General features: G+C 27.3%; 1 protein-coding gene across 7 annotated transcripts in view; it reads left to right on the top strand.

Annotated features, from left to right (window-relative positions):
• Positions 1-15906, top strand: part of mub (poly(rC)-binding protein mub) — a 259626-nt gene that overhangs the window by 40118 nt on the left and 203602 nt on the right. For 6 of the 7 annotated variants that reach the window (XM_088205227.1, XM_088205224.1, XM_088205221.1 and 3 more), the window contains exon 2: positions 1707-1769. The exons of the other annotated variant lie outside the window; for it this stretch is intronic. The gene's annotated coding sequence lies outside the window, so the exon portion shown is untranslated. The remainder of the gene's footprint in view (positions 1-1706; positions 1770-15906) is intronic. 7 annotated transcript variants of the gene reach the window in all.

Genomic DNA, 15906 nt, shown 5'->3' with positions numbered 1-15906 from the left:
ATGTTTGAAAAAAAATTCTTTAACGCTTTTCTATTATATTCTGATAATTTATTTTACATTTTTTTAATATAATATACGGCTTTTGTGGATTTTTTTATATCATTTCAGAGACTCCAAATATTTTTTATAAAATTTATATAAAATGTTTTTTGTTATACATTTTATTTCGTACTTTTTAATTAACTAATATTATTTTCTATACAAAACATTTACATTAAATCAAACTAAAAAAAAAATTTAAGCACATTTTTTTTTATTTCTTTTATCTTCAGTTAAATATATGAATATATAACTATATGGGGTTCTTAAAACAGTGAAAGCAATAAACGTTAGTCATTTTTTTATTTAATAAAAATGCGTTTTTTGTGTCTTAGTTTTTTCTGTATCCGAAATCCTTTCTTGATCATTCTTATTTGCGTGACAAAAATAAATATATGTTTAATATAAATTTGTATTAAATATTTTTTTAATAAATTTTCCTATAAAATTACGTGAAATGCATATTTTGTATGATCAGTAAAAATGTTGCTAAATGCTTATAATATGCATTAATTTTATGACTGTTGTCAGACTAATAACTATGTATAATTTGTTGAGTACGGTATTTGTGAATAACTAACATTCTTATATTTATAATGGTTACGACTTTAGTTTTCTATATTTAGATCTTAAGCTATGTTTACTGTATGTAGTATCGAGATTTTACTAAAGTTCTTAGTATAATTTAGTGGTTTATTTAACTTTCAAATGTTTTCGATTTATTGTCGAGAGATGGGAAGTAAAATAATAAAACATTATATCCTTTTGTTTTATATCATTGTACGATGTTAAGAATTATTTCTTTTATTTATAAGTTTTCGGGAAAATGCTTTTGAAGATTTGCGCTGAATGAAATTAATTTAACCACTTAGCAAAGAGCAAACTTGATATATTAAAAAGTAAAAATGAAATACATATTAATAATTAGCTTACTGATGTTACTTCTTAGTTTTAATATGATGTTTTAAAAATAATAATATTAAAATCTATTATTACTTTAATTTATATTTAACAAAAGTTTTAACATATATCATAAAGCTTACACAGTAAAGGACATAATAAAGGACTTAATTAACAACAAACTTAATAAAGATATTTTTAGAGGAGCGTTAAAACTTTGAAAGCAATTTTATTCTACATATAAAGTTTTATTTTTCTTGTATTTAAAGAAAACGAATATAAATATAACACAGTACCAAATTAAATCTGTTTAATGTTAGTTAATATATTCTGTAGTTATTATTATATTTTGGTTGTTTTTAAGCAAATAATAATTAATTACATTTTAGATTTTTAGCTAATAAATTAAAAAAGTCGATCAAAAATAAATATTTTTAGCGTTATAATTTATATGATTTGCATATTATTACTGCAAAATAGTGTACAATATAAAGCCTAAGTTTTCTGAAAGTTTGGTTATAAAAATCCGGATATACCTTTACAATAATTAACGATTTCTGAAGGTAATAAATAAGGGTCGGTATGCCTTTTTGCCTCTTTCGAAAATTTCTTCTCTTGCAAACGACGAAATATTTAATTTCACGGCGATTTATCTGCGAAATCCAATTAGGCGTAAATTGTATGAAAAATGTCCCGTAATTTTTCCGGCATTCATTCGCCATCGCCTTTACATAAAATTTTAACGTTTTACGTATCTTTGTTCGCAGAACTTTCGGTCGTCTACGGCAGTGGACTTCGGCAAGTGACAGGAAGGCCCTTTTGACAATAAGGTAACTGATGTCTTTCCACAAACAAAGACCCTTTTCAAATTTATATTTGAAATATATTATACACATACATTACCATTTCAAGGTACAAAAGTTTTATATAGTATGGTATAATTTAATATATTATAGAGCTTATTAATAATTGCCTAACTTATTTTTTCAAAATAAAATATGTTAAGTAAATAGAATTCGGTATTTAAAAGTACATTAAAATATTTTTTTCTATTTCTGCTGCAAAAAAACAAATAACTAGTTTCTTATAAATTCATTTTTTTATCTATCTTTAACTCTAAAAAAATTTTACGTAGCTATTTATTATCTGTATGTTTGGTGTGTTGACAAATATTATGTAGCACATACGGTAATTTAAATTAAAAATTAAGATCTATGCATTATTTTTTTTTAATTTTAAGTAATACATTATTTTAAAATGATTGTAATATTACGAACAATATCTTAAATTATTATTACAAATATATCAGTATTTTAATAAAATAAAAATAACGAAAATATCATGATACTAATGATCGTATTAAATTTTAATTTAATGTGACTTTATTTATTATATTTAAAGACCAATTGTTCATTTTTCAATAAATTCAACAAGAATGTGTAAGTAATTTAGTAAAATTTTGATATGCGTTCTTAAAGATTCAAAGTTTTTCTTGAATTAGATAAAAACAATATTTTATTTTTATTTTTAATTACAAATTTGACTATCATGATTTAGTATGTTTTATAAGTGCGTCATTATTGGAAAATATGTGTAGATTATGGATTGATAAAGTGTATTTATATAACAGTACATAATATTTGCCGGAATGCTAAACATACAAAAAGCTTGCGTAAAACCATTCTTGGGTCAGGATTTCAACACCAGCTGTTGAAATGTTTTTGAAAAGTAAATTTTAAGTATATTATTTTTAATATATAGTGCGATGTCGAGATTTTAAAACAAGCGTTTTTATATTCTTATTACGTTAGACTTAATATATTTGACAAATTATCTCAATTTTTTAGGTAGATGTAGCTAATTATTTATTAAATTTTATCAGACTGATGGTGACAATAAATTAGAATGATCGGCGGACGAGGTCTTGCCGGTCGTCGGCTTCCCGTCAAGGTCCGCCAGTGTCTTGCCCACATCAGTGGTATTAGTGTCAGCTAGTTTTGGCCATAGTAAAAAGGCTGTCACAGTACTCCCCCCTAGCAATTTGTAGTTACGAAATTTATCTAGGAAAAGGGATGGAATACATTTGTGTTGTTTTTAATTTTGCTTTACACACGGTCTGTATTGTTTACATATACAATTAAGTATGTGAAATGCTTCGCGGCTATGATAATTTATCAAAATAAAATGAGAACTTTTTCAAAAAATCTTAAATATTATCGCTCTTCAACCAAATTATGTTTAATATTAATATTTATTTGACATGAATAAAATTTTTTTTTATTAAAAATTCAAAACAATTTTTTAATAAAACGGATACAAATATATAGAAAAAAGATTTTTAGTCTTAGTATGCACTTTATACAAATTTATATAATTTTTCCGAACAATCGGTTCTTTTTTTGTTAACAAAATGTTTATTAGTAAGACATATAAAATTATCTATCAGAGAAATAAAACTGAAATACTTCAAAATTTGCATGTAAATGCAGTTTTTGAATCAATATAATTAAATATTACTGTATTTTATTTTAATATAGTTTATTTGCTACAAACTACATAAATAATATTTGGTAGCACGCTAGTATACGCCTGCACATAATCATATGAGGGCTAGGATTTTTTTCCCACTTACAAAAATATATTTTTAAAATATAATTTACTTATAAAAGTATATGACCTGCCATTTAAAGTATTACTTAGACTCAACCGAAAAGTAGTGGTTTAATTTTTAGGTAATCATATTATTAAACATATTTTTTTACACGAACGGGATACGAAGTCTTTAACGTCTCAGACAAATAACTCTGAGCTTGCGGGTTCAACCCCCGGCAGCGGCATTCAAATTTTTATTCAAAATAAATGCTATTAGATAGTATGCTAACAATATTGGGCCATTAAATAGTAATCTAACGATATATTTTTTAACAAGTAGATTACAGTCCTTTATAAAGTTAAGCGAAGTTTTTCTGTCGTTATATGTGTAAGTGCAATAAAAGTCTACGCTTGATGATTAAATTTCCTTCTCAATGAACAAATTCAAAATTTCACGCTTATGAACCTATGTAAAAACGTGATATACTCTGTTGTAGTAGTAGAGTTACAAACGCCACCTGCAGAGGCGCGCAACCGTTAAGTTCCTGGACTTGTGTATGTGTTTGAGTGTCAAATCCCGTTTGCATAAAACGCTCAAATGCACGGGCGAATTCAGTTTGCGCTTCGATATGTACTATAAATAGAGCCTTCAAATAGCAAAATCTCATTTCGACGTCGAGGAAATTCCGTAACAAAAGTGTCGCCAAACAGGACGACATTCAAAAGCACTGTCAAAACGCGCCAACCAACTGAACCGTGTCAAACTTGGTTTATTTTTAACAATAGCAACGTATAGAATGTTATGTGAATATCTAGAACTTTGGGCTTTAATGGCTATTGTCAAAAAATAACAAAATTTAGGCTTACAATATTACTGGCAAGGGAACAATTTTGTTGGTTAAGGTCTGAAAATATTGTAATTTATAAATTTAACTCGATTGTCAGTTAACACTTTGTATGCAATATACAATAATCTTTGATTTGTAATGCTTATCAAGTTAAATTAGAAGATGAGTATGATTTTTTTAAACTGTGATGTTGGGATTGAGTCTAGAAAAATTTATCACCTGCAATTGATCGCTAGCAATTAACTGCCACGTCATTTGATCGCATAAACAATTTATAGCCTACAAATAATTTCTAGCATATTTTACTGTCAAGAAGCAATGATGTGTGTTTGACATGTAGCATGTCTGAAAAATATATTTTTTAAATCAGGACGTACTTACTAAGGTTAATTTATATGTTATTTTAAAATGTCTATTTAATTCAATTTTACAGTTGCAAAAGGTCTATTTTCGGTTCAAATCCAAATCCAAATCTAGCCTAAATTAATTAATATAATAAAAGTTCAAAAACTATAATAAGTTTTAGAGCTTTTATTAGGTTAGGTTTGGGTTTTGATAGAAAATGGTCGCTTCGCAACAGTTGTATAATTATAATTTTACTAGCTAGGCCAGTTAAACTGTATCAAGCAATTGATTTATAATTCCACTGGTTAATATAAAAAAACTGTATTTATTTCAAAACTGTGCAGATGATAAAAATAGGATAAATTTATATGTATTTCATGGCGATAAAATATGCTGGCGTTTATTGGTATGCTATAAATTATCGCAGCCGTAAACTGCAAGCAATAAATTGCTGGCGGTAAATTGTTAGTGGTGAATTGGGAATGTTGGAATTTCAATAATCTAGGTTTATCTGTTGACATAAATCGATATTTATATAGAATACTTCATAAAGCATTATTTTACTATGCCAAATTTTTATTAAAAGAAAGTTATACATTTATTTTTTCTAAAGTCAAAAACGTCACACAAAAAGGTCATTTTTTAAATTAAAATTCCACTTTACAAAATTTCTGCTGATTTGATTCAGACTATTTGTTTAAAAAAGAGTAATAGTTTTTGCAGAACAATATAATTTTTGTGAATATTAGTATTTTTTATATTTTTTTATTAGTTAGTTGCTCTTCTTAACTACTTTTTTGTTAAATTAGACAGTAAGTTATGTTATTCAAAAGATAGTTTTTTTTAAAGAAAACAACAATACGTGTTGCTAGACAAAATTATTGTAAATTTTTACTGGAAAAAAAACATATAGTCCTTAGAATAGAATAATATTATAAATTGATTTATGTTTTTGTATTATAGCAACTATTACATAAATTGTAAAAGATGCAACAAAATAATTATTTTATGTACTTCGTGTCGACCTTTTCAAGGTCCGAAAAATCAATCGACATATTTGGTCAACCATGTCGTTACCTTCGTCATAAGATAACTCAAGCTTCGTGACGACTTGTGACGATCGTGACGATGGCATAGACGAGTAATTTACTTATTATATCTAAATACTAAGTAAAATTGTGCTTTTAAATATTAAAAAAAATATAAATAAACTTAAGTTACAATTCAATTATTTATATTTTTCATAAATTATTAAATACATATATTTTATTAAATATATTTTTAATTATGCTATATTGTGCACCGGTAATTTGCGTTTTATTAGGTGGTTGGAAAATAATTGTGTCGACTCCGACCGTGCGCTTTTCAGCCACTAACCCCTTTATTTTTGCCTTTATTCGGCTAAACTTTTAAAACTACATTTAAAATACATACATATGATCGCAAAAAGTACAGCAATATATTGCATACATTATTAGAATAACAAAAAAATGGTAAATAATTTGCTAGCATATACGTATATAATATATATCTGATCAGATTTATGTTTATATGTACATACATACACAATTTGAATATGTTTCTTTGTATCTAGATTTTTACAGATATATAGATTCTAGCTTAATAAGCATCGTTAGTGTCCCTCTTGTACAAAATAAATAATGCTTTATTTTACCAAAGTTCCAAGATTACATTTTCATTCAAAATTCCTTGAAAATGTTTATCTCTAATTATATGTTAGTTCATTACATGCATATTTCATGTAACTCGTTCGTTGTTGCGGTTGTTTACCTGTCCACGAGAGAAGTAACTCAAAGGAACTCTAGGAAATTGAATATCAACAACAGACTTTCAGGTATATCTCATTAAAATCACAGGAGACTTTATAAAGCATATATCCGCTCAACATTGTAAAACTGTAAACTAGATAGTGTAATATATACAAAGCAGATAGGTATAGCAATATGATGTTATTCTATGAAGCTTCAAACTATCGACTCGGGTGAAGATTGTTTAAAATGTAAATTATCCAAAGTTTTCCTTTGGTAAACGAATTCCGATAGTTTAATATAGTGGAAATCGACTTTAGACACCGCTCGATGTTAGTTCGATTATTATGTCGTTCTAGATAGCGATGTTAGATCAAATTTCACTCATCATGTATTAATTAGAGAATTACAATGGCAATTATGCGATTTGCTAGAATTTAATCATTGGTGTGTAATGCGCTTGTATTATATAACAATCCATATATGTAAATGTCTATTGCTATGTTAACAATCTCTTGTATTGTGTAACAATTTTACTTTTTTAGACCCTTTGTAATCAATATAAGTATATGTATTAATTAATAATAACATTATATTGAATCATAATTGTTCGATAGTCAATCTTTAAAACTTTACAATTAATTTTACCTTCTTTCAAACAAAGCAGCATTGATACTACAATATGGCTTAATTCATACAATTTTAATGTTTATATTAGTATCAAGGCTTTAGATAAGAATTACATGTTTGAAATCTCATTTTTTTATAATTCATAGTGAAATCTAATAGTCTCAGAAAAGCAAAAAATAAAAAAATATATTTTATTTATTTCATATCTTAAATAATTCTTGGAGTGTCTCGCTGTTTATTTTATTTGTTTATTGCTTTAAATAATTTGATGTACTAACATTTTTTTTTCCCTTATTAAAAAATGTGATTTATATGCCTATTGTTTTGTCTTTCAAAGAGCCTCATCCTTTTTAGGCGACCGTCTGAAAATCACAGCAATTAATTAAAACAATACTTATTTAGTTCAAGGCCTTACAAAGGTTGTTGTATTTAATGGCTACTGATGGTAAATAATTGCTTTGGAATGTCTGTGTGGCTATTGTGCAATTCTATGTGTTCTGTCAATCTTTAATGTATCTCCAATTAAGCCAAATCATTATCATTTTGATTATTTATATATTTTATTAAAAAGTCTTACAGTATCTCTGTATTATTTTAATGTTTTTTTAATGAATTACAGGAACACTTTTTAATGTATTTTACTTTGTTTTATTTCCAGTTGTTATATTATTTAATAAAATATGTTCGATGAATAGTTTTAAATTGAATGTTTTTTAACTGATTTGCACTTAATGGCTCTACTTCTTCATATTTTCGGCTTCATGGTTAAGTTCTCTTAAATATTTTGACAAAAATAGCTTATAGTTTTGTAGTGGTAATATCAGCACTGTATATTGAATACAGTAGTAGTTCTATAAAACCATATAAAGAAGTGATGCTTGTTCTTCCTGGTATTTGACATATAAATATTTTTTTTTATATTATATTATCTAATGTTTATAAAAAAGGTTTTTAAAGTAAGCCTTATTTAACAACTGATATAAAAATTTTAAAAATACAGTAGTACATTACTTTTTGCAACTGATTTAATAAACTTGCGACGAACGACACTAAAAAATAACCAAAAAAATAACCAAAAAAATTGTTTTTTTTTTTTGTTATTTCTCAGTTTTAACAATTTTTACGAAATATTAATATAAGCTTATCTGGCATTGACGTAGTGAAACACAGTGATTGCTGCATATGCTTGATTAAATATTATTAGTTATAAAAATATTTTTAAAAATGGTATTAAATGTATATTATAAGGTAGTAACATTTATTTATTTAGTTTTTACTGTTTATAATATAATTTATTTCTAAATTTAGAAAAAACGTCACATCAATTATGTGGGTTATTTTGATTCTTTACATTTTTCTATTTATCTGGCAGTGGAAGAATTAACAAATTTCTGGTACTGATTTAAGGTGTTCTCGCAGCAATTCAAGCTCTAATTAATTCCGGACTATGTAAAAAACGCATCAAAACATGATCAAAGTTTTTCTGATAGGGAATAAAATCTAGTAAATTTACACACTTTTTGAAAATTTTTGAAAAAGTTTCATTGAGCCATTACTATAATCTAATATTTATTACACGTTTTATAACAAAGCTAAATTATTGTTTTCACAAGCATATTTTGCCAGTTACTGTGGCACACCATGGCGCAATGCCATACTTGTGTGCAGGGCAGCGTTTAACATCAAGGCGTTTTAAGAATGTTAATGCTCTAAACAAGTAATAACTTAAGAGTTTAAGTACTAATCTATATGATAAATGGACAAACCATTATGGTCTTGCTAGAAAAGCGTGGTCTGATATTGCAATAGTTAAACACAATAACTTTTTATAAGCCAACTCTGATCTCTTGTCGATTGCTTCTTTCAGTTTAGTTAATTGCGAGCATATTTAATAAAATCGATAGTTTGGTTATGTTGCAACAGCTTGTACTACACAATACTATTGCAATATCATTAGAAACACAACTACACCTGTTATGGGTGCAATTTAGCTTTTGCAACAGTCTGAACAAATTAATGATGATTTTTTGACAAACGTTGATATAGTATATACACTTTTTAAGAAAAAGTTTTTTATTGCGTTTGAGTAACAAATTGAAAACAGAAATGTCAACTATTTTTTATTACTCAAATAATGCGGCACATAGTATCGTAAAATTTTATTATGTTTCGAAACAGCAGTGGCAGTAATTTTTAGTGCTCGACTAATCTGACGTCTGCAGTGACAGTTTGTTCAATACGAGCTGTAGCAGTAAAATGTCCTCTCTAAGTCTTAAATAAAATTTTCTGCACATTATATAATCTGAGATTCAGCTCTATTTATATTAAACAATTTATCTACGTTCCTACTTCTTATGATATTTTAAACATGTCATAGGTTAAGGCTGATTGAATACAATACAATTTAGGACTATTTTACTAATTATTAATCATAGTAATTGAGCTAAAACTTGATGTTACATATTTAGTAGATGTATCCAAGTGCGTGTCAATTTCACACAATATTACACCACCGTGGGAATATACAATTAGCGATAATGTGTTTAAGGCTCAAAAGCCAACTCATCAATCATTAACTCACACACATACATTGTTACATTATACACACGTACTGTATCATGTGATTGAAGAGGACCTTTATTGTCGAGTGATAATGGCAAAAAAAGCGAGCTGTAAAGGAGGAATCCTTTATGTTAGCGAGCCGAGGACTTATTGTTGCGTGTAGCGAATTTTCTTATGCTTTGTCAATTTTTTTTAAATGTGTTATAAGGCTAAAAATGAAAGCGAATGTCTCATGAATTTACTTTTTTTATTTCTGCTCTCCGCCGAGGGGAATAAATATGTTAAAAGGAGTCGCATGACAGCAAGCGGTATAAAAAAATCTTTAAATAATAAAATTTTAAAATTATATAAAAATATTAAGTCGTTTCGTATTCTGTGTTTTTTGTAAGTAAATTTTAGTATAATAAAATACTTAAGGTAAAAAATATAATAACATCGTACTTGTTTTTATATTTTATACGAAGGAATAATTAGTTTTGTTTATAATGTCTAATACAATTTATGGTATAATAATTTTAATCTAAATATTTATGATCTGTTGAAATTGTTGCTGAAAAATCAATTTGAACAATAATATAAGGCTTAACATCAGACATTTAGTTATTACCTATATATTATATTTTAAATATATTATATTATTAAATCTTAAATTTTAAAAACATTATTAGCATACAAGGTAAATTAAGGCCTAGATTAGTAACATAAAGACTACGAGTTCAGATCCCAGCAGCAGACTCAAATTTAATTTACAAAAAATATTCTAATATTAAAAATCGGGCTAAGCTTAAAAGTTACATATATTTAATACAAAATATATAAATGCCACCGATTCTTAAACTTTCAGTCTAGTGGATAATATTTGTAGTTATTCATTATGTCTAATGGACTTATTTGGTAATGATTTACCTTGTTGTAAAACATTAAGCTTACGGTTATTTATTTGATAGAAAATATAAGCAATACAAATATGTATCAAAAAAAACATTCTTAAAAATATACAGTTAGGGTTTTATTGAAATCATTTATTATACGATACGCTATTATTGTTCTTATCTTATCATTAATGTTTGAGTTTATCATGATTTTTTAATATATACGTTTACTACAGAAAAATGCATACATTAAAATTATGTACAGGTTTCTGCTTTATAACATTTTGTGAATACAAAATCTCCATCTTTTCTTGAAATTCATTTCCATGGCATCGACAGAAGTATTTCTGAATAAATCAAAACATGTGACAACGTGACACTTGCCGATGCTGAGAGGTAGTCGATTGTCCATTGACGACCTCCACAGTGACTTTCTGTAAGAAGAAAGTTCTAATCTTTTCGAATTTGTACGAATATTCTGAAATACTTTAATGTTATCAGCATATAATACATATTCCGAGTTATTAATCGACGCAAATATATCGTTAATAAAGAGCCAAAATAGAAGAGATCTCTGTGGTACTCCAGAATAAGCGAAATACTTAGTGGAGCGATGATTGTCATAGCTCACATATAATAGCTTACAAGAGTTGATTAATTTTCGAAGAAGTAGATTATGCCAAACTGTCGAATACTATTTGAAAATCAATATAGAAAGAAGGGAATTTTTCAATAATTTTGAAAGAAGTTAGTAATAATGGAACGACGCGGATGAAACCCGTGTTGTTGATCTACTAACGCTTACCGACAGTGATTTTGTATATATTTGTAAAAAAAAATATTGAATAGTATAACAATGTGTGTAATTTTCATACACTTAAAACAATTTGGAAGGTCTGCGAGAATGTCACATAAAAATGCAATGTCCAGAGAATCATATTTTTCAGGGCTTTTCAACTTTCTTTCGCTGGTCGTAATTCTTCGCAAAAATATTTTGTCAGTATACGACATTATGATTCCGCAGTCATCTACACGTGTATATTATGTGCATCATGAGCCGTTTCACACGGCCGTAAATCAATTTGTCGGCCGTAAACCCGCCTCGGAGCGTTTGCCAAATGTTTAATTCGAAGCACGCATTTGTCGCGCTCTGCCAACAATCCGCGCCAGTCTTGGGTTTAATATTGTGATGGATGTAACATAAAATTATGTTCCGGGCTCACCTTTATTATGCAAAAGCAGGGGTCGCAAACGGTGGCTATAGAGTCGCAGATAGCATTTATAATGCACGACTGGGACAAAAGTTCGATATTTGGACTTTATTCTGTGCTTTAATAATTCATGAAGGGCGAAGTTATGGGATTCTTTTAAGGAAAAATATATTGTCTTTATTTGATCAATATTTGAAGGTCACTGTGGTATTTTTACATGTCTAAATATAACTGTTATCTGAGATAAAATTATTTGTGTAAAAATAGTTTAACATAATTTATATCTTTATTATACATATACTCCAAAGTCGCAAAAACATTTAAAATACGTTGTAGTACAATATATAAAGACTTAATGATTAACAAATTTTATCCGGTAAAGACAACAAGAGCTAGGTTTAAAATAGGTTTTTATTTTTTTTTAAATATTTTATAGTAACGTTATGATACAAAATTTTATTTTCGACATGTTAAACAAAAAACACTTTTTTAAATTGCTGATAAATGGTGTAGATAGTCTGTTGTTATTGGGAAACTTCAAACTGCGAACTGCAGTGTTAAAGAGTTGCGATTGCGTCCCTTAATCTTAAGTGTCACGCCCAATAAGTTAGCGCTCATGAATGTGCCATTTACTCAAATATGCATGTATTATTTGTAGTATATGTCTGTGTGTATAAAATTATTGTATAACTGGTATGTATAAAAGTCAGATTTATAATATATTAATAAATAAATAAAAGTCTAATGAGTGGGTAGTGTGTGCAGCGACATTTGGAATGCACGTGATAGAAACATATTTTTTTATATAAAGATAAACAATATACACTGCAGTTTTATTTAAATTATATGTGTGATTCAAGGCTAGTGTAATTTTACATATTCAGCATATTATTTTTAACGCAGTCAAAACTACAAACAGGTGTCACAGTCTGGAAAGGCAATATATTAAAAGCTATCCTCGCGTACCGTCAATTTGTACCCGGATTCCAGTTATAATCTGAGTCATCGCATTCGCCGAAGCCGCATATGTCAGTTATAAATAAATGCACAAGTTTGGCAAGTGCAGCCCGCCCGTACGTCCGATTCCGTTAACCGTGACGTCACTCAAAGCCAGGGGTAACAAACCCCCGAGCGGCATGCATTTTAATCGCATTCTAAGTGGTGTATCTGATATTTGTGAATAATACATGGCGATAGTTGCCGGAGCTTCTGTGCCAAGTTTGGAAAACGCTGCTCTATTTACGTGCATGGACGCCCGCCGGGTTTAATGGCGCTAAAATGTTTTTTGACAGTTTGTGCATAATTCAGTCTGACTGCATTGAAAGTTTTGAATCAATGCGAATAATATAAAATATAAATAAGTACCTATTTAGATTTGTATCTTAACCGGTAAGATTTTGATTTAAAAAAATATAGTTCTGAATTTATTGTTAATGTTTTTACAAAAAAATAAAATCTTTATCTCAAATATTTTTTATATTTTTATAAATGTGTACCAAAATAAATAAATACCTCGTAGTTTAACATATTTTATTGGATCAATAAATCAGGCAAATTTAGAGATATTTTATTAGTGAAAAGTATGATATTTTTAAGCGTAGGGTTACCGTCTAATACTTGCAAAGGATAGTCCAAACAATCTGTTTTTTATGGACAAGTTTTGAATTAATCGCAATTTAAGACTTTTATATTAAATCTGCGTTGCTATTGTGCAATTGCATATGCTCTGCTGATCTCTAATGTTTATTTTTGTAAGCCAAGATATTGTCTTTTGCAGACATCTAACGGTTATTGTTTAAACCTAACTCTCAAACAATAAAATTTTAGCTATTGGTGTTTTTGTCGGATTTTATATTATTTCTTTAGTTTATTCTAGGGTTTAAGTTTTTTTTATATAGTATGCCTTTTATTTATTTTTCAAAATAATATTTCAATGAAGAACTTTAATATATTATTATTTTTGTGGACTATACAAATATAATAGAACAATAGTGGTTTTCACCAAACCTATTTTTCTTGAATCATTTATTTATTTAGTCAACAAAAATATTAATTTTGATAAAAAAATAAAGCTTATTTCAGTTCTTAAAAATTATAATATACCTAGTTAATATATTATTACCATACTAGTATCTAGTAGAATATTTTTAATTTAATTTTATACATGAGATATTATTCTTAGATAAAACCACAGCTTTGTTGGTATTATAAAGCATTTAAACCATTTAATATCACTGCATTTAATCAATAAGATAATGACATTGCTGTGTCTTTACTTGCTCTTAAAGTTCTGTCTTGAGATTGGTTGCTCACCGAGAGGGATGTACCTGCACGTGTATTCGTTTTTAATTATTGAGGTACATTTACACGATTGCTTCTTTATGGATCATACTTTATTTAAAATAAATAAAAATATCTTCTGCAAACATCGATAGTACGTTATGTTACAAGTTTGCTGTTCGCTATTAATTAAAAAAACTGATTTTCAAGCGTTTTCCACAGTTAGTTTACTGCTTATAATAAATTTTGTTTAGTTAATCTTAAAAATAAATAGACTAAAATATTTTCATATTTATTGTCTAAAACAATTCGAAAGAGTTAAATCAGTAATTAAGCTTAGTACATTTTACTGAATCGTTTCTAAATTTTACAATTTTATTTAAAAAAAATGTTTCTTTAAATCAAAAGTTTTAACTAATTTTAAAAGTATAGAGATTACACTAAGTGTAGTTTTGTAAATTATAGTAAAAAAATAATAAGCAAAATAAATCTAAATAAAGCAAATGGTTATTGAAGGTAAGATGTAATAAAATTAATGTGTTGCAAATATTAATATAAATCAGAAAGTTGCTAATTAGATTTATTAGTAGAATTCTAAATTAGTAAAATCTAAAAAACATTAAAACCTATTAGAATAACTGCCAAATATTTGAGGAGAGAATATGCCATTGCTAATTGTGAAAAAGTTCTTTTAAAAAATAGTTATAATAAAACAATAGTGAGTTTCTAAATATTAGGTGAAATAAAAATATTTTAAATACACAGCATAAAATTGATTAAAATCTTTCCTATTATGGTTTGGTAGAAAAATATACAATTTAGTAAAAAATATATTTGGCAGAATTTAAAGTAGTAGTAAACATATTTTTAATTCTATCGAAGAAGTAATCACTTTTTAACCAATTTCATCTTACGTTGAAAAATCTCAAAACACAATATCAAATAAGCTCAAGTTATTACAAAATTATGGAAATCTTCTGTTACTAATGATTTGAGCAATATAACGAACTTAAGTGTTATGTTATAATTAAAATCGTATTTCAACCCTTATCTTACCACGCTGTTGGTATCTTATTATTTTTTCGTCTGTATCACATTTTGCCTGCCACAATAGGATAAAATATTTCCTAATATTGAAAAATTTGCAGGAAAAATATAGGCTTAAGTACTTATAATATTGGTATAAAAATTCATTTGTGAATTTCATGTCTAAATATTTAATTTATTGGTTTTAATTTTTACCCTGTAACATACTTTTATGTTGCGATCTTGCTAACTGTTTTAACCTGCATTTTCTAAATGAACAAAGCAATAAGTCTATTGAACAACTTATTGAATATTAAATAATTTGCCTCTTTTCGATTTGATATAGTTATTATATCAAAAGACTTTTCAAAGCGTATTGCGAAATATTTGATATTATATTTATTACAAAAAGCTCTCGCTACATTTTCCAAAGAAATAATAGTGTATCGCACAGTTCCATTGTCACAGCACTTGCAACATTCACTTCAAACACGACTCGTTTACAGTTTCTCAAACTTTTGAAAATAAAAGTGGCGAGAGCGAGGGGCACGATTGTTGTCGAAGAGTTATTGTTGTGTACTTTCCACAAATAATAAGGTCGAAATATCTTCGCAGGGAAAGTTTCGCGAATAATTAGAGCCCCGTAAGCGAGATAATTAAAATGGTAAGTTTCGCAAAATTGTTTTTAACCGCCCACTTCGATTTCGGCAAGACACTGAATTTACATTATATTGTGCTAATGAATTATTACGGTTTTTGGTTTTGTGCATAATAAAACCGTATAAAATATAGACTTGAACTAATTAAATTCATTATTGTTATTGGGGTTAAT

Source organism: Plectrocnemia conspersa, unplaced genomic scaffold (assembly GCF_051122295.1).
Source record: "Plectrocnemia conspersa isolate PC_06_02 unplaced genomic scaffold, ASM5112229v1 ptg000002l, whole genome shotgun sequence".
In the NCBI taxonomy this organism is placed as follows: Eukaryota; Metazoa; Arthropoda; class Insecta; order Trichoptera; family Polycentropodidae; genus Plectrocnemia; species Plectrocnemia conspersa.
Note: the sequence above shows the minus strand (reverse complement) of the source record. Positions and strands in the feature narration are given on the sequence as shown.